Source organism: Crocuta crocuta, unplaced genomic scaffold (genome assembly GCF_008692635.1).
Source record: "Crocuta crocuta isolate KB4526 unplaced genomic scaffold, BGI_CrCroc_1.0 scaffold19, whole genome shotgun sequence".
NCBI classification, from domain to species: domain Eukaryota; kingdom Metazoa; phylum Chordata; class Mammalia; order Carnivora; family Hyaenidae; genus Crocuta; species Crocuta crocuta.
This window is the reverse complement of record NW_027551565.1, coordinates 1,043,706-1,071,154: the sequence shown is the minus strand read 5'-3', so window position 1 is coordinate 1,071,154 and position 27,449 is coordinate 1,043,706. Positions and strand designations below refer to the sequence as shown.

The 27,449-nt window shown below is 37.0% G+C and overlaps 1 long non-coding RNA gene across 2 annotated transcripts in view; it reads left to right on the top strand.

Annotated features, from left to right (window-relative positions):
• Positions 1–2,954: 2,954 nt before the first annotated feature.
• LOC144219996 (uncharacterized) overlaps positions 2,955–27,449 on the top strand; it is a 58,506-nt gene continuing 34,011 nt past the window's right edge. For both annotated transcript variants that reach the window (XR_013331574.1, XR_013331577.1), the window contains exon 1: positions 2,955–2,982. This is a non-coding gene — a long non-coding RNA (uncharacterized LOC144219996). The remainder of the gene's footprint in view (positions 2,983–27,449) is intronic.

Sequence of the window (27,449 nt, the reverse complement as noted above, 5' to 3'; positions counted from 1 at the left end):
AGAATGAGAAATGTTCCTTACCCAAATCTAGGCTGAAAAATCTTCCTGATCTCTCCACATTCTCTACTGGTAAATTGCTGAATCACTGTGTGTGGCAGCCAAGTTCAACTCTACTGGGCATGCCTCTGAGAATTTCCAGGGGCACCCAAGGTCCCTCTGCTATTTCTAGATAACAGGAATAGAAAAGCAGCCTGATACCATACTCTAAATAGGTGTGTGTCTGAAAGAGAGAGAGAGAGAATTGTTGTTATTATTTCCTTCCCCCTTATTAAAAGCTGGTAGAGACTCTGTATCTCTATATGTTTATGCAAATCACAGATTATATAATTTGAACATCATGTAGCGATCTTGAGAAATGATACAGTGTAGCTCTAAAGTAGTATAAAACAATGTAGACAGCCTTGGAGGTAGGTCAGGAGAGCCAGGTGCTGACTCACTAAAGTGTACTGTAAATCACTTTCCAAAACCACTGTGAGGATCAAACCAATAAATAAGATTTTCCTTCTGTCAGATTTAACATGAACCACAGCCTGCAGATTAACTCTTACTGGGAACAAATGCAACATTTTGGTAATAACATTTTATTGGTTTCCAGTGCTGTTGTTTAGTACCATCTTTCTCTTTCCCAAATTAGAAACAAGTCTCTTTAATCCATCCTTGAGAAAGCCTTTTTAGATAAACTATTAATTATCCTCCATTAAAACTAGACAAAATAACATAGTGAAGGGTTGATAAATAATAAAATTACGGATTATCTGACAGAGCAAAAATATTAGCTCTACTGGAGAAAGGAACCAGCTTACGCTCTGGAAACTACCTGCCTGCATTGACTTAATATGAACAATGAGGTACTAAGCATGTTATGCAAACATTCTGAGCATTAGTTTCTTCTTCCCTAATAAAATAATAAAAGTATCCATACTGTAGGGTCATTGTGAGGATGAAATTACATAAAACACAAAGTTTTTAGCATGGTACATGATGCATAGCAAGTGTTTGTGAATTTGAGCTAGAAAACAATCTATAAGGGTTTGTACAATGTATGTACTTATGTTGAAATGCTATCTAGTTGAATGCTTCTTAAAATACGTTCTAGCTGGGTATTAAAATATCTTGCTTATGTAGAAAATTATATTTTTGTTATAATGGATTTTTACTCACAACTCTTTAGTTTTATAATATTGGGCTTCATTTTAGCTGCTTTTTATTAAAAACTGTTTCTTCTGTATTATGTTATAATCTTTAAATGTTTTAATTTCCACTAATATGAAATCAACCTTTCTCAATTCTCCAATTCTTAAATATATATTTGCTGAATGAATACCAGAATTTATATATGGAGAATGTACTTTCACAAAAGACAAGAATAGAGCATTATCAGAACACTTTTGTAATAAAGAGACAGGGCAATATTCTGAGTTATTTAGGAGAAAATCCACTTTTTGTAACATTACATGAATACTCCAAGTTTATTTTTCATCTAAGGCTTTGAATATCCACTTTATTTATTGAAGTTAAAAAGAATAACTTTATGTTGGGGAGATTTTCCAAATGTTAGACCAAAATACATGTTCTTTCTACCTTTTGTTTTTTCCCCACTGTCCCTTCAGGTATAAATATTAAGATGTTATTGTTGATTTATCTAGAATATCTCTTAAATCTTTTCAAATATCAAGAGGTCATTGTAAATACCAGGCTGACTGTGTGTTGAGAAAATTTTAGGTTTTATACCTTTGGAAATGATCACATTATTTATTTTTATTTGAACCTCAGATTACACTCAAAAACATTCAGTTACTTTGTACCTATACTCTAAAAAGGAATGGAAACTTATTACCATCCTAATAATGGTAATGGTAACTATAAAACTCCAGAGTAATAGATGAATGTGGAAAAGTTAATAAGGCTTCTGACCGGAATGTGAGAAGATTTGTTGAAATAAGGAAGGAACAACTTTTCATATCTAAGAATTATCCAGAAAAAATAATTTTGTATCTGATTTAAGTTATATCCCTAAGGATTTTCAGGATTATGTGGCAACTGTGGAAAGAACTGAAATGACCACAGGAGGAAGCTGGCTAAAGATCAACTAAATCATAACAACCACTCATTACATAATGTCTCTCAGTAAAGCATAGAACCAATAAAATGGGGAACTGATGCAAAAAGACAAATTTATTAGTGTATCTTTAAAAATATAACTACCAAAGAAACTAGATACTTGAGTTGCCTATGTATTTTTTCTTTCCTAATGTGGGTGTTTAATGCTACAAATGCCCTTCTCAGCACTGACTCAGCTGCATCCACAGATTTTGAAATGTCCAGTCCTTCCGTTCAATTATCTACATGTGTAAGTTGACCTTGAGACTTCCTCCTTGAGCTATAGTTTATTTAGAAACGTGCTGTTTAAATTTCCAAGTGCTTGAAGATTTTTCTGTTGTTTTTCTATTGATTTCTAGTTTGATTCCATTATTATCAGAAAGCATACTCATTATGGTTTCATTTCTCATCATTTCTTTTAAATTGATTGAGGTTTGGTTTATGACCCAGGATATATTCTAGGTTAATGAATATTCCATGACCATTTAAAGAGAATGTATACAGTAGTCCCCTTCTCTGTGAAAGATACATTTCAAGAATCCAATTGGTTGCCTAAAACTGTAAATAGTGCTGGGCCCTATCTACAATATACTATTTTTTTCCCTCTACATACATACCTGTGATAAAGTTTAGTTTATAAATTAGGCACAGTAAGACATTAGCAATGGCAATAATAAAATACAAGTGTTACAACAATATACTCTAATAAAACCTACATGAATGTGGTCTGTCTGGCTCTCTCTTAAAATATCACACTGTATGTGATCAGATGAAGTGAGGTGGATGACATAGGCATTGTGAGGTAGCTTCAGGCTACTATTTGACCTTCTGATGTTACATCATTAGGAGGATCATCTGCTTCTGGATTATGGTTGACTGCAGGTACTGAAACTGGATGGGGGTGGGTAGGACTACTGTATTCTCATTTATGTTGGATTGTACTATCAATGCAAATTAGATCCTATTGGTTGATGGCATTGTTCCATTCTTGCTTACCTTTGCTAATTTACTGCTTAGTTGTTATATCGAATTGTCAATAGTGGGGTGTTGAAGTCCTCAGCTATAATTATAGATTGATCTATTTCTCCTTTCAGCTCTAACAGATTATTTTAATGTATTTCAAAGCTCTGTTGTTTAGTGATCTGTTTACATGGTGGACGCTTAACCAATTGAGCCACCCGAGCACCCCAATTAGTGTCATTTTGATGTTGTTTTACATAGTCTTAATCTCCCATTAACAGTATTGACATTATAGTAAAAGAGGAAAATGAAATAGCATAACTGTTGCTAGATATTAACCTGAAATATTAATATTAAGAGAAGGAACTTTGGTTTGGATTTCTCTTTTTTTTTTTTTTTTTTTTTTTTTTGGTTTGGATTTCTTATAAGAATAGATTGAAGCAACTAGATTTGTTGTTGTTCCAAAAAGCAGAAAAATAATAGTTCCAATAAGACAGCTTTGCCAACTTGAGCTTGTTCACACTTCAAATTAATTATTAAAATGATTGCTGGTTCCAGAAGTTTAAAACTTGACCAAAGGCCAAATAATTCATTCAGTAATATTAATTAAACAAATATTGATAGATTACCTATCACTTTCTAGGTTCTAACATGCTTAAAAAATAATCATTTTTATGAAGTAAGTTTTACTATCTATTCTGTTTTTCTGACTCGCTCCCTCAAAATCACCTCAGTAAGCAAGGTACTCTTGATTACTTGATAGAGTTACCAGCCCTCTTAGCCATGGGAGAGCCTGTGTAGACTTTCATATCTCAGTTTCTTTCCTAGTAGAAAATTACTGTCTAGTACCACAGCATAGGTTCCAAAGTGGCAGGTATCCTGGAAGTGGCCAGGGAGCCTCCCTGACAACCAGAAAGGTTATAGGTAATAACTGCAGCCAAACTTAAACTCTTGAGATCCATGAATTAGGCAAGCAAGAGAGAGTGTCATAACAATTACATAGCCACAATAGCATTTTTACACTGTTATTTCACTACCACATCCCCTGACTTCTTGAACTTGACCTGAAGCAACTATTATTTAATACAAATTATTATTTATATGATTGATAGTATTTATTTTTCAGAGGTGGCACCCACACTTGTACTTAAGGGAAAATTCTAAGGATAGCTTTAAAATACCACATGCTTCTTAACATGAGGGAATTCACCTGAAATAAAACATATAATCCATTAGGAAAAGCCCAGATTTTTACTTCTAAATGATACAATGGATGCTATATTTGCTATATAATCACTATGCAGTATATTTCAGAAAACACAATTAGATGGTGAGAAGTCACTAATCAGGTCTTAGAGCTTCTACTGATCTCTCAGACTACCTGGGGCTGGATGTTTCTAGAACTCTAATTTCAGTTTGGTTTCTTCTGGCTCATGAGCCAAAGCTGACATCTCTTGAGGCAGGTCTTGGAATAATATACAATCACATCTTCACCAACACCAACAACACACCGAACCACAGACTAATGCAGCCCCAGCAGCTGAAGGTGGCCTTTGATTGCCAGTGTCCTCTGCTTCCAAGCTGATTCTTTAGGCTCAGTGTTCCAAGGGAAAACTTGGACCAAGTAACTGCATCTATATCTTTCATTCTTTCCTTTCTCACTGCCTCCAAACTCTAAAAGTCTAGTTATTTAGAGTCAGATTCTAACCACAATGGGAAAACGAGGCTTGCTTCCTGCCCAGGTCCACCCACAAGAAGCTAAGGAATCAAAGTAAGCCATTATGAAGCTGGGGCCTTAATGCATAATAAATGAATCGGCTAGAAATGGACGAACTTTGTGGAATGGCCTGTAGCATTCATACTCAATAACTACTTACCTACATAAATTGCTTCTCTTTCTATGTTCCTCTAACATTCTTTAAGTAGGTCAGTCACTTCCCTAGTGGGAGGTACTGCCTGGGAGTAGGAGAATTGAACCTCCTGTTCATCAGCCTTTGATTGGCCAAAACCTAGAAAGTCAGAAACCTACAGAAACCAGCCAGAAAATTAATACTGGTAATAATTATGGTAGTAATTCTAGTGAACCCCAAACCACATTGCATCAATCTAAAAACAGAGGCTGCACCGAGGATGTCCAACAATCACGCTGTGCCTGTGATTGATGGGGTTTCCAACGTGTGGTTGGACTCTTAGTTCTAAAATTGGAAAAGTCTTGGGTAACCGACATAAGTGGACCACCTTCGCTTCTACTCAACATAGCCAATTGTTATTATACTGGAACTTTTTTCTTTCCATTCCTTGCTCTTTGGTTATGTAATATCTGATTTTTCAAAAATATTTGGAATTAATTCAAATTAAAAAATAGTGTGTAGATCAAAACAGACAAGATTTGGCCCCTGGGCCTCCCCGTTGGTGATCATTTTCTGAGGTAAGAGTGTGAACGAATGGAAAAAGGGTCAAGTAGATGATGGTAGTTTGCTTTTATCTGGGTCTTAAACCAGAGTCAAAATGAATCATTATGGCTCACTTATCTGTTGTATCTCACTAACATGAAGGGTTCCACATAAGCTTTAGAGCTGAACCCTAAATTATAAACTGTCCTTTTAGTCATTTGCTTAGTCCTTGTGATCATTTAGTATCCTCCTTGGGAATGCACTGGAGTTATCTGAGAGGAAACAGGATTTAGAGACTGTGTTCATGGCCACACTCTCAATATGACTAATGTTCTAATTATCGCATTGCTTTGCATGTTCCTCTGCCCTTTCATCACTGACCTTGTCACTCTTTCCTTTTGACCTTCTGGAATTTGCTTACTTCATCAGAAACAAATACTTTTTTTTTTAAATTTTTTTAATGTTTTATTTATTTCTAGGGGAGGGAGAGAGAGAGAAAGAGAGAGAGAGAGAGAGAGAGAGCGTGAGCAGGGGAGGATCAGAGAGAGAGGGAGTCACAGACCCTGAAACAGGCTCCAGGCTCTGAGCTGGCAGTCAGCACAGAGTCCGACGCAGGGCTCGAACCCACGAACCGTGAGATCATGACCTAAGTGAAAGTCGGACGCTTAACCGACTAAGCCACCCAGGCGCCCCCAGAAACAAATACTTTTAAGTCCTCAGCTTTTTCACAGATCACCCCTACCCCTTGCTTGCCAAAAATAAATAAATATGAAAACACTTGAAGCAGTCCTTAGAAGATAATAAGAATCAATAAACCTTTTTATGATTATCGTAATCCTTATTAACTGAGTCCTGGTTCCAATCAGCAGACATACTTTGCAATTATCTCCAGGGGAAGTTTCCCATTCCTCTACAAATTTCAATTTTCCCTGATGGAAATAAAAAGATAGCATTCTACCAGCTGCCTACTGCTGTTGGTAGACTATTAATTTATATCTTCAGAAACTCATGGTGTTTCAAGACTCATACCATTGGCTTAAACAGTTTTACTTTTTGTGTCAGCCTAATTACAATCCTATCGCTGAGGACTTTGCAGATTCCTTAACATTTTCTTCCACCCTGATTCCTGTCAGGATCTAATAGACTTCATGTCCATGTGAACAAGTCATTCAATATAGCCTCCTGATTTCTTAATCTCCAACTTTTATAGTGTGCCTTCTCAGTCTCATCATTAGGGAACTCTGAAATCCTAAATGTCAAAATACCACTCTCAGACCACAATCACCTTTTAAAATCTCCTTTACAAAAAGCACTTAAGCTTTTTTTCCTTTTTGGTACCTCCTCCTCTGTAGGCATTATCCTTCAGAGGAAATTGAAGCTGCCCTAAGAAAAGAGTCTTAACTTCCCTCTATTAACACCTGGAAAGGTATCTGCTACCTGGCTCAGAATAAAAGCCATGGCTTCATCTTGATGAGGCTTAGTTCTACCACTTGTGTTTTTAATCTAACCCCCTCTAATTCTCTAGGAAACTCTAAAGTCTTTATTTTCTGGTTTCTTGCTGCTTGCCTGTAAATCCATTCACGTCTCCTCCATCTTGAAAGAAAAGGACACCCAGACTGTCCAGCTAGCATCCTACCTCTGCCCATTCCTTCACACAGTAGCTCTTCAAATGTTCTTGTCTGGCATTGTCGTGTCCCATTCCTTCTTAAATATTTCACACTTGGGCACTTTCCACAGTCACTCCAATTAACAACCTTTACTTAGCTCACTTACCATCCTTGATGCAAGAGAATCTTCTTATTTCCTAACATACTTGTCCTCTACTCACTCTTGACCTTTGCTCAAACGTTTTTCTCCATTGTTTTGTGTGTAGAATTGTGTGTATGTCTGTGTGTGAGTGTGCCTTTCCCCATTAGTCATTACTCTGCCTCCTCTACCAGGTCCTCCATGGTTTTTCCTAGCTTTGTACTTGGTTCACTGATGCTATCGAGTATTCTTGATTTTCTCACTAATGGCCATGGTGCAAACCGCTCCTGATGACTCTAAAATGTATACCTGTGTCTCTGACCTCTTTTTTGAATTCTTGATTCATAATATGTGGTTCCCTAAGGGAAATCTGTACCCGAGTGTCCTAAAATCCTAAAGCCTTCCTTTTCTCACATTCTCACGCTTAGTATAATGTTAATTTGCATCTTACAAGAAGCAGACAATAAAAGGGGATAAAATGTGAAAAAGATTATTGGCAGAGTGGAGTAATGCTGGCTTCATAGAATGAGTTTGGAAAGTTTCCTTCCGTTTCTATTTTTTGGAACAATTTGAGAAGAATATGTATTAACTTTTCTTTAAATGTCCAGTAGAATTACCCTGGGAAGCCATCTTGTCCAGGACTCTTATTTGTGGGGACATTTTTGATAACTGATTCGATTTCTTTGCTGCTTATAGGCCTCTTAAAACTTTCTGTTTCTTCCTGTTTGAGTTTTGTTAGTGTGCGAGTATCTAGGGGTTTGTCCATTTCTTTCAGATTGTCCAGTTTGTTGGCATATCATTTTTCATTCTATTCTCTTACATTTGTTTCTATTTCTGTGGTGCTGGTTGTGATCTCTTCTCCTTTTTTGTGATTTTATCTATGTTGGTCCTTTCTCTTTTCTTGAAAAGTCTAACTAGGGAGTTATGTCTTGTTTATCTTTTTTTTAAAAAAAGCTTTTAGTTGCATTGATCTATTCTACTGAGTCTTTTTTTTTTTTAATAGTTTATTGTCAAATTAGTTTCCAACTACTGAGTCTTTTTTGTTTGTTTATCATTTCTGCTCTAATCTTTATTTCCCTTCTGTTGGCTTTAGGCTTCATTTGCTATTACTCTTCTAACTCCTTTAGGTGTTAGGTTAGATTGTGTATTTCAGACCTTTCTAGCATTCCTTGCTCATGGACTGGAAGAACAAACATTGTTAAAATGCCTATACCACCCAAGCAAGCTACACGTTCAATACAATCCCTATCAAAATCACACCAGCACTCTTCACATAGCTAGAACAAATAATTCTAAAATTTGTATGGAAACAGAAAAGACCTTGAATATCCAAAGTAATGTTAAAAAAGAAAATCAAAGCTGAAGGTATCATAATTCTGGACTTTAAGCTATATTACAAAGCTATAATTATCAAGGCAGTATGATACTGGCACAAAAAAACAGACACACAAATCAATGAAACAGAATAGAGAACCCAGAAGTTGACCTACAAATGTATGACTAACTAATCTTTTACAAAGCAGGAAATTGTATCCAGTGGGGGAAAAAAGACAGCCTTTCAACAAATGGTGCTGGGAAAACTGGACAACGACATACAGAGGAATGAAACTGGATCACTTTCTTACACTATATACAAAAATAAATAAATTCAAATGGATGAAAGACCTAAATGTGAGAAGGAGATCATCAAAATCCTAGAGAAAACAGGCAGCAACCTCTTTGATCTCCGGCATAACAGCTTCTTTCTTCACATGTCTCTGGAGACAAGGGAAATAAAAGCAAAAATGAACTATTGGGATCTCTTCAAAAACCTTCTGCATGGCAAAGAAACAAATCAACAAAACTAAAAGGTCATCAAACAGAATGGGAGAAGATACTTGCAAATGGCTTATTGGAAAAAGGGTTAGTATCCAAAATCTATAAAGAGCTAATCAGGCTCAACAGCCAAAAAACAAATAATCCAGTTAAGAAATGGCAGGAGACATGAGTAGACACTTTTCCAAAGGAGACGTTGAGATGGTTAACAAACATATGAAAAGATTCTCAACGTCATTCATCATCAGGGTAACAAAATCAAAACCACAATTAGATACCGCCTCACACACCTGTCAGAATGGCTAAAATGAACAACTCAGGAAACAACAGATGTTGGTGAAGATGCAGAAAAAAACCTTTACCACTGTAAGTGAGAATCCATCTTGGTGTAGCCACTCTGAAAAATAGTATGGAGGCTCCTCAAAAAATTAAAAATAGAACCTACCCTATGATCCAGCAATTGCACTGTTAGGTATTAATGCAAAGGATACAAAATTGCTGATAAAAACGGGCACATGCACCCCAATGTTTATAGCAGTGCTATCAACAATAACCAAATTATGGAAAAAACCCAGATGTCCATCATCTGATGAACAGATAAAGAAGATGTGGTAGGGGCGCCTGGGTGTCTTAGTCGGTTAAGCGTCCGACTTTCGCTTGGGTCATGATCTCGCGGTTCGTGGGTTCGAGCCCCGCTTCGGGCTCTGTGCTGACTGCCAGCTCAGAGCCTGGAGCCTGTTTCAGTCTGTGACTCCCTCTCTCTCTCTGACCCTCCCCTGCTCACGCTGTCTCTCTCTCTCTCTCCTAGAAATAAAATTAAAAAAAAAAAAGATGTGGTATATACATATACCACATATACATACATATACACATACATACAATGGGATACTACTTGACAATCAAAAAGAATGAACTCTTGCTATTTGCAACAATGTGGATGGAACCACAGTGTATTATGCTAAGCAAAATAAGAGAAAGATCATATGATTTCACTCATATGGAATTTGAGAAACACAACAAATGAGCATAGGGGGAGGGAAGGAAAAATAAGAAAGGGAGGTAAACCATAAGAGACTCAAATACAGAGAACAAACTGAAAGTTGCTGGAGGGGTTTTGGGTGGGGGGATGGGCTAAATGGGTGATAGGCATTAAGGAGGGAACTTGCTGTGATGAGCACTGGGTGTTATATGGAAGTGATGAATCACTAGGTTCTATTTCTGCAGCCAATACTACACTATATGTCTATATGTTAACTAACTTGAATTTAAATAAATAAAAATTAAAAAGATTATTGGGGGAGATACCTGTGAAGGATAAAGGGAGGCGACCAAGAGTCGATAGGAAAATCCTTCAGACTATAAAGAAAATTTCTTCTTTGTAAACGAGAGGAACAAGGCAGGAAGACAAAGGTTAAAGCTGGTGAAGGGGGAGTCTTCCAGGTGGGGTCTCTCATCATAGGTGTCCTGTATGACGCAGGAGTCTTGCATGTTACAGGAATGGCTTGCATCAGTACCCCCGGCCATGCTCATTCACTGGCTAGGAGCAGCATTGAGAATCATGGTCTTGCCATGAATGAAGTGGTGGATCTGGTGGGCTGGAACCTGGGGGCACTGGCCAGTTACCTTCCACACACTGCAGGAGATCTGACAAATGCGTTTTCACGGCTGCCACCTTTCAATCCAAACCCTATCAGTTTAACCTCCTAAATATTTATCACACTTCTTAACCATTCTTCTGGGTACAGCCTCCTCGTCTTTTTCACTGAAATGCCAACTGTTCTCCCTACCATTGATCTTATCTGCCTCTCTCTCAGTTTCCTTCCCAAAGCTCTTGCTGAAATGCTCCTTTTCATGTGCTAACCCAATTTGACAACTCCCTAGCCAGCTGATTATAGCATTGCGGTGGGCTGTGGAGGATAAAAGCCAAGCTTCTTGGCGTGGCACCAAGGATGTGCCCAAATTCTACTGGGCTTGTCTAGCTGCATCCCTCATCCTTCCCTTGCCTCTCCAGAAATGTGCAACATAGTCCACTGACTGAGATTACAATCCCTCATAGGTATCTTCCTCAATTGTATGGCTCATGCCTTTGCACATAGTTTCATCTGCCAACAGTGTGCACACTCTCACTGCCTCCCCCTGCCCCATGGCCTCACTGTTGACTGCCACATGGCTCAGTGTAGTCTCCTAAGTCATTAGTTCTCATGTCGGCTCTGCAGCAGCTGGAGAGGTTTAAAGACAAAACCAAACAAAACTGATGCTTGGATCCCCTGCCCAAAGATTCTTCTTTAATTAGCTTGGGCTATGGTTGGGCATTTAGTATAAAAGCTCTCGAGAGAATTCTACTGTGCAGCTACAGCAGAATTGAGAAACAAGATTTCGAAACTTGTAGAGTGAATTTGGAGCTCTTGCCCTGGATAGCATGCATCTAAACATCCTTTTCACATGTTTGCATGCAATTTGCATGACCTGGTATGAATTTACTGGGTACAGGAAAATTCCCTTATTTATTGTTTTTAAATCATGCTAAATCTGATTTGAGTTTTTAACTATAAATGAGAAACTCAGTATGTCATTATTAGGGGACTGGTCTCACTCCCCACTCCAGGGCTGGATAAATGTGTAAGAGGGCTAATACTGAATAGAAAGAATTTGAGGAAGAGCCTGTGGTCTTCAGTCCTTGCTGTTTGCCCCTGAGATGTTCAATGCCCCAGCCTAAAATGGCTGGACACAATGGTACACTGCTTCACTCTGCTACACTTGCGTGGTCCCCAAGATCAGACTCCTTGCTCTCTCTCTAAAACCACCACTGCCAGTGTCTCTGTAATTTACAAACAAAACCCTAAGTAGCAATGTTTTTTGCCTGTCTAACAAGTTATAGTTTGGGGCTCTGGCACACAAAAGCTGGTAAAGATGAACAGAATATAAAGGTTTGCTTGGTTATATGTAGGAAAGTGAAACTTATTTTTAATATTTCAACAAGGAGAAACAAGACAAATTAATATCACAATAAATTATCCGACAGTATACTATCCTACATTGTACAATACAATCCTTGTATTGTACTATTTAATAATTTGGTTAAGTTTGTCTGCTTCTCCACCAGACTGAGGAATATGAGGGCAGAGAATCTATATTATCGCCATATATCCCCTCTATTGTACCAAACCCAATGACTGGCATTTAGTAGATCTATTAGTCTGCTTTGGTTGCTGTAACTAAGTGCCATAGACTGGGTGGCTTAAATAACAGATATGTATTTCTTACAGTTCTGGAGACTAGGAAGTCCAAGATCAAGGTACTAGGTAATTTGGTTCTTACTGAGAGCTGGCTTCCTGGCTTGCAGACAGCTGCCTTCTCACTATTTCTTCATATGGCAGAGAGAATGTTCTCTTTCTTCCTTTTCATATGAAGCCACTAATTCTATCATGAGGGCCCCACCCTCATGACCTCATTTACCCTAATTACCGCTCAAGTTGCTCATATCCAAATAGCATTACATTAGAGCTTAGAACTTTAACATATGAATTTGTGGGGTATATAATTCAGTCTGTAGCCATTGGACACAGTAAATTATTGGTTAATGTCCCTTATTTTCCAGTTGGAATTTTTCTTGACATGAAGCCAACTCATTTCCTTTACATATCTAAATAAATTTTATTCTGAATCAGTTCACTTATCATTTTTGCTATTTAGAAATAATCACAATAAACTATAAATCCTATTACAAAATACTTCATCTATTGAAATGATCATATGGTTTTAATCCTTTTTCTTTGTTGATATGGTATATGAAACTATTGGTTTGTAAATATTGAACCACCATTGTATACTGGGAATAAATCTCATTTGATTGTGGTGAATGAATCTATTAATGTATTATTGGATTCAGTTTGCTGATATTTTTTGAGGATTTTTACACCTATGTTTATCAGAGATATTGACCCGTAATGCTCTGTCTGTAGTGCCTTTTTTCTTAAGCTTATTTATTTGTTTTGAGAGAGCATGCGCCAGCCAGCACAAGTGGGGGAGGGATGGGGGAGGAGGGGCAGAGATCGAGAATCCCAAGCAGGCTCTGCACTGTGGGCATAGAGCTCAATGTGAGACTCCATTTCACTAACCATGAGATCATGACCTGAAACATAATCAAGAAGAGTCAGATGCTTAACCACACAAGCACCCTGATAGTGTCTTTATATCTGATATTGATATCAGGGTAATGCTGGCCTCATAGAATGAATTTGGAAGCCTTCCTTCCTCTTCTATTTTTGGAGTAGTTTCAGAAGAATAGGTTTTAACTCTTCCTTAAATGTTTGGTAGAATTCACCTATGAAGCCATCTGATCTGATACATTTGTTTGTTGGGAGGTTTTTAAATTTCTGATTCAGTTTTGTTGCTGGTAATGGGTCTGTTCAAATTTTCACTTTCTTCCTGATTCAGTTTTGGTAGGTTATATGTTTCTAGGCATAATCCATTTATTCTAGGTTGTCCAGTTTTTTGGCATATAGTTTTTCTTAATACTCTTTTAAAATCATTCATATTTCTTGATGTTGGTTGTTATTTCTTTTCATTTCTGACTTTATTTATTTGAATTCTCTCTCTTTCTCTCATAAGTCTGGCTAAAGTTTTTTTCAAATTTGTTGTTCTTTTCAAAGAACCAGCTCCTGGTTTCATTAGTCTGTTCTATTGTGGGTTTTGTTTTTTTTTTTGGGGGGGGGTCTCTTTTTCATTTATTAAGCTCTAAGATTTAGTATTTTCTTCCTTCTACTGGCCTTGGGATTTGTTCTTATTTTTTTCTAGCTCTTTTAAGTGTTTGTTTATTGAGATGTTTCTTACTTATTGAGATAGGCCTATATTGTTAGACACTTCTCTCAGAACATCTTGTGCTGCATCCCAAAGATTTTGAACTATTTTGTTTTCATTTTCATTTGTCTGTCTTCATGTATTTTTTTTATTCTTTTCTGATTTCTTGGTTGGCCCATTAATTGTTTAGTAGCATGTTATTTAATCTCCATATATTTGTGTTCTTTTCAGATTTTTTCTTGTGGTTCACTTCTAGTTTCATTGCATAATGGTTGGAAAAAACACATGGTATTGTATGACTTTTTGAATTTGGTGACACTTGTTTTGTGGCCTAACATGTGACCTATTCTGGAGAAAGTTACATGTGCACTTGAAAAGAATGTGTATTCCACAATTATTGGATGGATGTTCTGAAAATATCTGTTAGAACTGTATGGTCCAATGTGCCATTCAAACCCAAATTTCCTTATTGATTTCCTGTTTGAATCATCTTTCCATTGATGTAAGTGGGGTGTTTAAAAGTTCCCTAATATTACTGTATCACTGTCACTTACTTCCTTTGTGTTTGTTTTAGTTGCTTTGTATATTTGGATGCTTCTATGTTGTGTGCATAAGTATTTATAATTGTTATGTCTTTTTGTTCTATTGTTCCCTTTGTGATTACATAGTGTCCTTTGTGTCTTGTTACAGTCTTTGTTTTAACACATATTTTATCCTACATATCCAAGCTGCCCTAGCTTTCTTTTTACTTCCATTTGCTCGATACATGTTTCTCCATCTCTTTAGTTTCAATCTGCATATGTCTTTGAGTTTGAAATGAGTCTCTTGTAGGCATCATATAGATGGGTCTTAGTTTTTATCTATTTTGTCACCCAATGTCTTTTAACTAGAGTGTTTAGTCCATTTACATTGAAAGTCATTATTGAAAGGTATGTACTTATTGCCAGTTTATTACTTATTTTATGGTTGTTTTGTAGTTTTTCTCTGTTCCTTCTTTTGCTCTCTCATTATGTGTTGTCTTTCTTTGGTGATATAGTTGAATTTCTTTTGCTTTATTTTTTGGATATCTATTATTGGATTTTGGTTTGTAGTTACCACTAGGTTTGTATATCACCTCTTTTGCATATAGCAGTCTATATTAGGTTGATAATCACTTAAATTTATACCTATTTTTTACTCCTGTTCCCCACCACATTTTAGGTATATGGTGTCATACTTTATATCCTTTAATTTTATGAATCCCTTGACTGATTTTTATAGATAGGCTTATTTTTACTGCTTTTATGTTTCCTCCTTTTCTTACTTATGCTTATGGTCTTTCCTTTCCACTTAAGAGTCCCCTGTAATATTTCTTGTAGGGCTGGTTTAGTGGTGATCAATTTCTTTAACTTTTGTTTGGGAAACTGTCTTTTCTTCTATCTGAATGATAGCCTTGCTAAATGGACTATTCTTGGCTACAGGTTTTCTTCTCTGAGCACTTTGAATATATCCTGCCACTCTTTTCTGGCCTACAAGGTTTCTGCTAAAAAATTAGCTGATAGCATTACAGTATTTTCCTTGTTTATAACTGTTTTCTTTTGTTGCTTTTAAAATTCTTCATCACTACTTTTTGCCATTTTAATAACTGTGTATCTTGGTCTGGACCCCTTTGGCTTGATTTTGTTGGTGCCTCTCTTTGTTTCTTGGATCTGGATTTCTGTTTTCTTCCCCAGATTTCGGGTTTTTAGCTATTATTTCTTTAAATTTTCTACCCTCTTTTCTTTCTCTTCTCCTCCCTGAGATCCCTATAATATGAGTGTTACTATGCTTGATGATGTCACTGAGTACCCTTAATCTAGTTTTATTTTTTATTATATTTTTCTTTCTAATGTTCAGCTTAATTTTTTTTTTTTTTTTACTTTGTACTCCAGGTCATTGATCCATTTGTCTGCTTTCTTTTGTCTATTTATTCCCTCTTGTATATTTTTAATTTATGTTATGGAATTTTTCCATCTCTGTTGGTTTCTTTATTATGTTTTTTGTTTGTTGAGGGTCTCACTGAGGTCCTCCACTCTTTTCTCAAGTCTAATGAGTATCTTTATGATCATAACTTTAAATTCTCTATCAGACATATTACTTATCCCCATTTTGTTTAGGTCTCTTGCTGTGATTTTATCCAGTACTTTCATTTGAGATATAATCCTCTGTTTCCCTATTTTGTCTAACTCTCTGTGTCTCTTTCTATTTGTTAGGAAAGTCAACTACAACTTCTGCTCTTGAAATCGTAATCTTCTGGGGCACCTGGGTGGCTCAGTCAGTTAAGCGTCCGACTTCAGCTCAGGTCATGATCTCACAGTTTGTGGGTTTGAGCTCCATGTCAAGCTCTGTGCTGACAGCTCAGAGCCTGGAGCCTGCTTCAGATTCTGTGTCTCCCTCTCTCTCTGCCCCTCCCCTGCTCATGCTGTGTCTCTCTCTGTTTCTTAATAATAAATGTTAAAAATTAAAAAAAAGAAGAAAGCAGTAACCTTATGAAGAAGAGGTCTTGTCATGCCCTATCGTGCACTGTCCCCTGGCGTGCTTCAGGGGTGTCTTGTACGTAAGCTACAGCTGTGCCTGAGCCGTACTTGCTTTCAGTCTAGTAATCTACAATGGCTCTCTTGGTCTGTTATGGGCAGGGATTGGTCCCTGTGTTGTTAATGGGACAGTCTGGGGCAACCTTGGTCTTGAGTTGGGTCAGACCAGGCATTTTTCAGAGCTGTGGTCAAACTAAACTGCAGGGCACTCTCCCTACATTGTCCTCTGAGAAGCTTTAGTTGGTGTGTGGGGCCTGAAGTCAGACACTGTGTTTGTCCCCTTGCCCACTGCTGGGGCTGCTGTAGGACTGGTGTGTGTAGTTATCTTTTCCCTGGGGCAGGAGTCACTGTAGAGTGGTGCCGGGCCCTGTCAGGGCTACTTGCCCACCATCGCACTGTGGTATTACTTTGGATGGACTCCTGCCAAGGGCATGTTGAGTGGGGGAAGGTCTGCATGAGACTATGGGGGAGGGTGCAAGGTATTCACGAGATTTTTAGTGGTCTGCTGTAGGAGGGGACATGTAGAGCTTTAAAGAACTCTGTCAAGGGTGGCTTGGAGGAGGTGGTGTACAGAGGAGGGGGTGAGGTTTGCTGTTAGCAGACTAAGTGGAAGGTGTTCATGCTGTGCTGGTTCTCTTAGGTGTCCGTGTATCTAGGCTTGGGGGCATGTGAGGGAAATGGCACCCACCAGCTCTTTTGTTTTTGGTTGAAGTCTCATAAAGATGGCTACTCCTCCAGCATGCATTCTGAGATTTGTAAATAAATCTGCTTCCCATATACCCCAGGTGTTTTTCAACCTCCTGATTCTATCCTGCATCTTATCTAGGCTTTTTGTTTTGCTGTCTCTGTAAAAGCAGGCATTTAGTTTCCTAGCACCTTCTAGCTCTTCCAGAGCTGAATGCACTGATTTTAAAGGCCCCAGATTGTAAGGCCCCTCTGTTTTTCAAAGTCAAATGTTATGGGAATTTCTCTCCAGTATGGATCCTTTGTGCCTTGTGTGGGGTCTGCTTCTCTCCCATCTCAGTTCCTCTAGTGTCACTCCCTCCTGAGGACAGTGTCACAGGTCAGGTTGGTCCAAGCCCTGTCTCCACCCTCCCTACAGTTTTGAATGTGGCCTCTTCTCTGTTTCACTGTGGAAAGTCTGTTCTGCCAGTCTTGGGTTGTTTTCTGGTTATTTACACTGATGTGTAAATAACCTAGGTGTTACCTAGGTGTACCTATGGGATGAGGTGAGATTAGGATCACCCTACTCCATCATCTTCCCCTCAAGTCTCTACTCCATTTCTTTCTTTTTTTTTTTTTAGTGTTTAATTTCAGATTTATTTTTAATACATAGACATTTCGAAGTAGTACAAAGAATCCCTGTATAGACTTCACTCAAATCCCCAAATGTTAACATTCTACTCGGTGTTTCTTGATTGCAGCATTTAGTCCATTTACATTCCAAATAATTATTGATAAATAGGTATTTAATAAAAATTTTAAACTTGTATTATGGCTGTTTCTGTCATTCTTCTCTGTTGCTTTCTACTCTTCCTCTCTTCCCTTGTTTGGTGGCTTTCTTTAGTGATAAGTTTGGGTCAAAATACCAAGTAGAGTATCTATGTAATACTTATGTTTAAATGAAAAAACTGGACAGCCAAGTGTTCATAAAACAAATGAACTAGAAATCATTTACAAGCAAAGCAGACTGAAAATTAAACACAACTCCTTCATTTTTCCCTGTCATGAATATTTGGTAGATTAAAAGTATATTTTCCTAGTGAGAAGTATCTACATGATTTTCTTCATAATCTTTTCACTAATGAAATCATATGTGTGTATATAATTATGTATTTTATATATATACAATTTTACATTTGCTCCTATGTTTACATCTTCACAAACCAGAATGAAAATTACATAAATGAAACAACTTCATCTATCTCACTACTGGTTGCTCAGCATTTAGGAAAGTACACAGTTGGTGCTTATATTGGCTGTAGAAAGGAATTGTATTCATTATATAATAAGGCATTAATAATAATACATTGTATATGGAAAGGAATCACTTTAAGGAAATTGGAATTCTAAGTACTGAACTTTTAAAAGTTACAAATATACATGTTAAGTATGTACATGATAAAGAGGATAAATTAAGTGACACTCATTTTTTTTAGAAAGTTGATTTAAAATACTGAAATATGGTATTATGTCTGCAAAAGGTAGGTAAGAAATTTAGAATTTTAATTTATCAATATACTTGGAGCTCCTTTAAAACACACACATAGTACTCATGAATGCACACACAGGCTGTGTATATAATCGCAAAAAATTGAGCATAACTAAAATACTATGTTTATATAAAGCATCATTGATGAGTTAAAATGACACCCTTAATAGCAAGAATCCAAGTCTATACATTCAAGTTGTGAAGAATTGAATCAAATTAGCATGGTTTGTTTGAATAATCAGTGAGAATATAGACTACTGAGTTAATGGTATTTGCTAGGATCCTTTTGCTAATGATTCTACATTGGAAGCAATTTGAAAATATTTAATGAAATGAAACTTTTTCTATGTTTATTTTTATTTTGAGAAGGAGGGACAGGAGAGCTAGTGAGAAAGAGGGAGAAAGAGAATCCTAAGAAGTCTCTGTGCTGTCAGCACAGAGCCCAATTTGGGGCTTGATTCTAGGAACTGTGAGATCATGACCTGAGCCAAAATCAAGTCAGATACTTAACAGACTGAGCCACCCAGCCACCTCATGAAATGAACCATTTAAGTGAATCATTTGAAATAATTAGTTGCCACACCTGGGTGGCTCAGTCGGTTAAATGTCTGACTCTTGATTTTGGCTCAGGTCAGGATCTCAAGGTTCATGAGTTCTAGCATCACATCGGGCTCTACCCTGATAGTGCAGAGCCTGCTTGGGATTCTCTCTCTCTCTTTCTCTCTCTGTACCTCCCCCCCCTCACTTTCTCAAAAATAGATAAATAAACTTTTTTAAAAAATTAGCAACTGTTTAGTAAGTGGATGAAATTGGTTGTTATTCAATTGATTTTTTTAAATAATCAACTATTTCTTAGAAAATTAATTTTTAGATAGTTTGGAATTTTTTTTTTTTCAGAAGATAATGGACCCAAGTAAACCAAAAGTATGATAATAAATGATACATATGTTCAGGAAACTTGGCTCCTGGAAATGTCTGAATTTTTGTTGTGGATGAGAAATATCTGAGGGAGGAGCCTTAGCCGTGCGTCCTGTGGGCCCGCTTTCAGCTATTGTTGGCCACTGGAGCCAAGAGCGAGATGGCAAGCACGGTGGTCCTCCAGCAGAGTGTAGGCAGCCTGTCTCACTGAAAAGTAGGTCACAGAGGGCTGGGAAGAAGGCAGAAGCCAGGTACAAGTGTGTGGGAAGGGTGACCAGATTAAGAGATCTCAGTATTGGAGAGAGGAGAGTACCCTTGGGGCCAGAGCTACAGGCCCTTCCTAAACAACTGAGTCTTGACTGGGATGGGTTGTGAGTTGGGAACTATGAGTTTAAACTGGTTCAACTACTCCTAAGGAGTTGTTGTCAACCAAAACAGTAGCAATTATCTAAGATGTAATTAAATACTACTTTTTGGAATGGGGTAAGAGGACTATTCCTATCTGAAATGATTATTGAAATGAGAGGGGCATTTTTGAATAGCAAAGGGGAAAGTCTTAAAAGCATCCAGACAGAAAATGCAAATTACTTTCGAAAGAAAATAATTTAGCGTAGCCTCAGTTTTCTTAAAAATTAATGTCAGCAGGGGCGCCTGGGTGGCTTAATCGGTTAAGCGTCCAACTTTTGCTTGGGTCATGATCTCGCAGTTCGTGGGTTTGAGCCCCAGGTCGGGCTCTGTGCTGTCTGCCAGCTCAGAGCCTGGAGCCTGTTTCAGAGTCTGTGACTCCCTCTCTCTCTGACCCTCCCCTGCTCACGCTGTCTCTCTCTCTCTCCTAGAAATAAATAAATCAAAAAAAAATTTAAAAAAATTAATGTCAGCTTGAATTTGAGCAACATCTACATCATCATGAGGGAAGAAGTTGTACTTTGCAATGTTCTTATATATGTAGAGTACTAGAAGAGATTTTCAAATATGAAAACATTTCCAAAACATTTTACTCACACTATTAAGGAAAACAAAACTACTGTGTAGACAACTGAAAGGTGACTAAAATTTAAAACTTTAAGAATGGGAAAGTTAGAGTAATGAATGGGAAAATCATTATCAGTTAAATACAGAAGTAGGTCAACAAATTTAGTAGGCCACATAGGAAAGCAGAATTTATATAGGTTACATTCCATTTCTACAGTGCAAAAAAATAAAAAAAAAATCAGAGTAACATGCATAAAGTGCTCCATCACACTGTGACCAATGCCTTATAAGAAATTATATCCTCCCATTCAAAAACTTTTCTTGTGATCTAGTCTAAAAAACAATCTGAGATAGACAATCTATACGCAAAGATGTTGCTCACATCATTTATCATAGTGAAAACTGAGCCAAAAATTGAAGTGGTAGAATGGGTATCCAATTACACATGTATTTGAAACAAATGTAGAAAAAAGTGTAAGGCAGAGTATGGTGTGAGATATGCAGGCATCGGATCACAAGGGATACTGACCGTGTAGTATTTCTGGGCTTGCACTACTGCTGAGCCAGCCTACATGGATCAGCCTGCCTGGGCAAGGCCATTGCTCTTTCACACTCTTAAAATCTCTACTATGGGAAGGAATATGCAAAAACCGTTCCTATCTTTCCTAGCAATTAATTTAAACATTGCTTATAAAATTCCCCCTAACAATGATTTTAAACCATTTCCAGTGTTCATTAGTCTCTACCCATTTCTGCACATCCAATCCATCGAGAAGGAAATCCAAAGAGGTTGTTACTGAGTTCTTAGATCATAAAATCTTCACAAAGGGGAGGATTGCAGAAACAAGGGATTGAATAGCATTAGCACACAGTTGGTGTCCAGTGAGTATTTATTGAAAATTATTTGAATATATCTGATGAAACCAATGTTGTATCAGAAAAGCTTTAGTAATTCCAGAACTAGTGTGGTAAATTATTGTTCAGTAAATGATCCTACACAGAATAATGCCCCTGACTCTTTGGGAGGAATAGCTTCCCTGTATTGTTGATGATAGATTTGGCTATGTGACTTGTTTTGTCCATCAGGATGTTGGCACAATGAAACAATCAGAGGTTTGAAATGTGCTTGTGACATTGATGTAGCCTTGCCTTTTGCTATGAAAATAACATACTTAGGTAGCCAGCTCTCGAGGAAAAGAGAGACCCATGGAGTAGATCTGGACCTAATCTAGAGTTTGGCACCAACCTCAGCCAACCCAGTCCAGACCAACCAAACTCCATCATCTTGTAGGTATGTGAACACAAAATAAATGCTTGGTGCTCTAGGCCATTGGGTTTGTTTCTTATGCAGCACATAGTGGTAGTTGCTAACTGATAAAGTTTGGGCTATAAACTTGGAGACAAAGCAGTAAATTAAAAAAATGTTGCAAAAAAGAATAGTATTTGTCAAATTGATTGTAAGAAGTGGAAGAATGTAGTTTTATTGAGGGGAAAAAATTCAAAAGTAATAGCCAAGTGTAGTCAGAGGATAAGCTGTTAGAAGCAAAATAGAAATCTAACAATGAGATTATTCAAAATCTAGACCCATCAGCACTTGAGAGGCTAAAAGCTTATAAGCAGAACCCTCCAAAAGTAGGACTCCTATAAGAGGTGACACACACAAGATCTATTTTTCACCAGACAGCCTTATTTGTATGGGGTCTCTGTTTTATCCTCTGTAAAAGGAGGGGACAGAAGTAGATAAGCTCTTGCAACATTAAAGCTCAATAAGTCTTTGAGATAGTTTTAAATCTATTTAGGAAAATAAGCTTAGAAAAGTATGCCGAGATAGATGCATCAGACAATCAAACTTAATGAATAGATAAGGGTCTAGCTTAACATAAAAATTTGTACAGTTTAAGAGGTTTTTGAGGTAGATATATTTGGTGAAATTCCACCTATTTCCTTTTAAGTCACTTCCCTGCTAAATGTCAGGGCAATATTTTAAGATAGTCTTTATATATTTCTAGTTTTCCATGTCAAGAAAAAAAAATTACCTTTCAACAATGCCTAAGTGAAAATATACCCTTTAAAACATTTCCATTAAAAGAATCATAAAAGCAACTTAGAAACATAAATCTGTCAGCTTTTATCTATATGATCACTCTGGGACCAATTTTTGTTAATTTTGTACTATTACATAACTAAGGGTTTAGGGGTTAAGGGTTAGAAAAGAGATTCTAACAGATTCTGGAAAGTTACCTAGTTAATAATATGGAAACTGTCCAATCTTGTGAAGAGTATTATAAATATAAGCTTGAAAAATTTATGACACGACATAAATCCTGTATATTATAGCAAATATGACAAAAGTGCATTGCAATTTAATAGCAGTTTATTTTCAAATGTCCACCTGATGGATTGTAGTGCTTTGCCTATGTGTAATTACCTTCTGTGAAGAATATGAATGAAGAGTGCAAAGCTTCAGACAGGTCCATGAACCACTAATTGGATTTTACATAAAGTGCCACTGATTTACATCAAATTTCATTGCATTCTACCTGGTTTAACCCTAACTTAGAAATGGTAAATAATTTTAAGAATTTAAATATTGCCCAAACCTCAAGCTAAAATTCTTATTTGGTGTTTTAAGTATCTTTTTCACATGCCTCTAATTAATAGAAACTATTATAAGGAAAATTGGACTCATCCAGTTGTGCTTTATCATAACTGCAATTATCTTTTTTTTTTAACTTTTTTTTTTAAATGTTTTATTTATTTCTAGGAGAGAGAGAGAGACAGCATGAGCAGGGGAGGGTCAGAGAGAGAGGGAGACACAGACTCTGAAACAGTCTCCAGGCTCTGAGCTGGCTGTCAGCACAGAGCCCTACGCGGGGCTCGAAACCACGAACCACGAGATCATGACCTAAGCGAAAGTCGGACGCTTAACCGACTAAGCCACCCAGGCGCCCCATAACTGCAATTATCTTCAAAGCTTTTCAATATTTTTAATTTGCTGGCCTCTAGCATAAGAAACATGACTTTCAATTTTTATTTTTATAACTTTCACTTCTTTAAACTTTTAGTTAATCTCATTTCCCCTTTATATTTAAAGGTTTTTATCAGTAGAAACTATTTGGTGGTGGTTATATTTCACAATTTATTTCCTATTCTGAGACAGAAAATCAGGAATAGCTTTTAATCCTAAATTAGAACAAACCATCTAGCAGAGTTCCTTGATTGAGAATCTCTTGGCATTTTAAAGAGCAAAATGATCGCTTCAATATGGGCAATAAAAATGAGATCTATACAGTGAAATAATAGAAATTATGGTTGTAAAATAAGATTTAGAAGGAAACAAAAACCCATGAGTGGGAAAAAAATTCCATTTCATCAAAAATCTTTCAACAAGTAGGTTTTGTAATGGGTGTACACTAAATAGTCGTTAGCTATTGTATAGGAAAACTAAATAAAAAACATATGAAATATGCTTTATTCTCAATTATAGCAGCATGAAGTTATAACTATAATGTACGAACATTGCAATCTACAGAAATTTAAAATGATATACCATGTGTTAGCAATTCTCAGAACATTATTTTTTTAAATTTAAATTCACGTTAGTTAATATACAGTGTAGCATTGGCTTCAGAAGTAGAACCCAGTGATTCATTTCTTATGTATGACACGCAATCCCCATGTTAAAAAGTGCCCTCCTGGGGCACCTGGGTGGCTCAGTTGGTTGGGCGTCTGACTTTGGCTCAGGGCATGATCTCACCTCTCATGGGTTCGAGTCCTGTGTTGGCCTTTGTGCTGACAGCTCAGAGCTTGGAGCCTGCTTCAGATTCTATGTCTTCCTCTCTTGCTGCCCCTTCCCCACTTGCACTCTCTCTCTCTCTCTCTCAAAAACGAATAAATGTTAAAAAAAAAAATTAAAAAGTGCCCTTCTTAATGCTCATCACCCATTTATCCCACCCACCCAGTAATTCTCGGTTTGTTCTCTGTATTTGAGTCACTTATGGTTTACCTCTCTCTGTGTTTTTATCTTATTTTTTCTTCCCTTTACCTATGTTCATTTGTTGTTTCTCAAATTCAACATATGAGTGAAATCATATGTCTGTCCTCTGACTTAATTTGCTTAGCATAATACACTGTAGTTCCATCCATATTGTTGCAAATGGCAAGATTTCATTCTTTTTGATCACCAAGTAGCATTCCATCGTATGTGTGTGTGTGCGCGCACGTGCATGTGTGTATGTGTGTGTGTATACCGCATCTCCTTTATTTGTTCATCAGCTGATGGACATTTGGGCTCTTTCCATACTTTGGCTATTGTCAATAGCACTGCTATAAACTTTGGGGTGCATGTGCCCCTTTGAATCAGCATTTTTGTATCCTTTGGATAAATTCCTAGTAGTACAATTGCTGAATCATAGAGTAGTTTTATTTTTAATTTTTTTAGGAACCTGTAAATTTAAAATTAGAAAATTTAAATTTTCTAGAGTGGTTGCACTAGTTTGCACTCCTAACAACAGTGCAAAAGAGGTCCCCTTTCTCCACATACTTGCCAATGTCTGTTGCTTCCTGAGTTGTTAATTTTAGCCATTCTGACAGGTATGAGGTCATTTTTTTTAAAAAAAAAGCACTTAATTTTTGTTTAATTTACACTCAAGCGTCTAGAGGATATTCCACTTCACAGAGAAATATTCCAAAGTAAGCGTGGGAGAGGGGAAGCAAAAAGAGAGCCACTAGCCTAAAATGCATATTGATTACTTAGTGTTTAAGGGATTGAGGCAAGATGGAGAAAATGTGCACACAAGTAACTGTAATGCAAGATTGAGTAAAGTGCCATTGGAGTACAAAATTTTGTACCTCTGTTCAAAACGGAAGAGGGATAAGTAGTAAGATAAATATTTATTGATACTCTCCTATGTAGCAGTTATTATACAAGGTTCTTAGGAGGCCATAAAGATTTACATAATTTCTGTACCTTAGGGCCCAAAGTCCAGAAGGAAAGTTAAGACACATTCCCACAGCAGCCTCTGAGTCCAAGGATGGCAGAACTGTATCTTCATGGCATTGTAAGTGATGAGTGTATGCTCACTAGATGCTGCATTCATAATTCTACGGAATCAATCAGTGATTTGCACACAGATACTTACAATGAAACAAAGCTAACAACTCTCATAACAACTCTCTGTGATTACAACTATCAAATAAAGAAACTGACAATTCCAATCAAAATTGCATCAGCATACTTCTCAAAACTAGAACAAACTATCCAAAAATTTGTATGGAANAAAAAAAAAAACAAAGAAACTGAGGGTGGGAGAAGTTAGGTCAATTGCCCAAGTGACACAGGTAGAGTATTGTACTGTGCATCCCAAATCCAGACTTTTAGTCACCTGTTTTTTCATATTCCCCTACAGACTGATACAAGCTATGAAAAGATGCAGGTGAATTGTTGTAAGGGCTAAAGAAGGGATTATTCTAATTAGTGAAATAAGTGGGGGCATTAAAGTACAGAGAGTTGATGTTTACATGTAGGATGGAGAGAATTCAGAGGGATGGTAGCAGGACCTGGACCTTTATTCTCCAGTAACCATTAGCACATGTAGAATTTTACATTTAAATTCACTAACATCAAATAAATTTAAGAATTTAGTTCTGTAGTTGCCCTAACCACATGTCAAAGGTTCACTAACTACATGGTCTTCTAGCTACCATGTTGGTCAGCAGAGAGGTTCAGAATATTTCCATTCTCACAGAAAGCTCTGTTGGAGAGTGCTGGCTGAACAGAAGAGCCTATAGTCATTATCAGTGAGAAAACAGCAAAGGCAGCTAGGAAGCAAAGTCCAGGTCTCTTCAGAAAAGATAGAGGTGTTGATCTTGGTGAGAGTATAAGGTCCACATCAGTGCTTGCGACATTCTGAGTAAATGACAGATACATTTTGGATGATCTTGAATGCCACAGAGGACAATTTGGGTGAATTTGGTATGCAATGCAAAACATTAAGGATTTCTCATCAAGGAAGTGGTACTATTGGATCTGTTCTTCAGAATAATTATTTGGGAAGTGGTTCATAAAACTGGAATAGAGTTGTTGGTGGGGAAACTGATTATGAGGCTGTTGAGCTTGGAAGGGAAAAGCTGTAAAGGATGTTAGAAATCCAAAGTAGAACCTAATGACGATATTAGGAGAATGAGGAAGAGAAGTTTGAATAATTGAGAGAAGGGTGGTGGCATGGTCAGAAATACAGAAGTCAGGAAAAGGGTGGAATTTGTTTAGAAGGAAAGCAAGTTCAGTTTTGAACAGCTTGAATTTAAGGTTCTTGTGAGACATTTATCTGGAAATGTCCATGACACACTAGGGAATTTCCAAAGTCTTTGCTTATTTTCACAGAAAATAATGGCCTGTGAATGACCGGCCTGTGAAGCTGAGCAAGATTGTGAGATCAAAGAAGTCCTCATGGGCAGGGGAGAGAGCTTCCAAAATAGCAGGAGTGGATTCCAAAAAGTCATCAACATTAAGAGATACAGAGGCAGTATAAAAGTTGAAGTAAAAAGCCAAGAGTTGGGGCCAAGACTGAAGCTGTCTAATTTATTTTTCAGCTTTGGAATATTGTACACTTTTTAATAGCCTTGTAGTTTCTTTAACATCATTTCCCAAATAGGCTACTTACTAGAAAAGTCCCTAGCAGTATCCATTACAAATTGTTTGCTGGGTTTTAAATGTTTGTTGCAATAGGGCAATACGAAGAGTTGTTAAAAATTCATGTAGATTCTCTTAATCTCTGTTATGGGCTTTCATACATGATACAAATTATTGGTATATTTTATTGAAGCAGAAAGACTGTAGATAAGGGTTATAAGCTAATATCACAGAGAATCATGAGGTCTCCCTTCACCTTGTTATTAATAGATTCCAAGATCCCTGGAGTGATTCTCTCTCACAGGAATTTTTCTGTTCACCTTTTAGATTCCTTTAGTGTAATTGCTAAT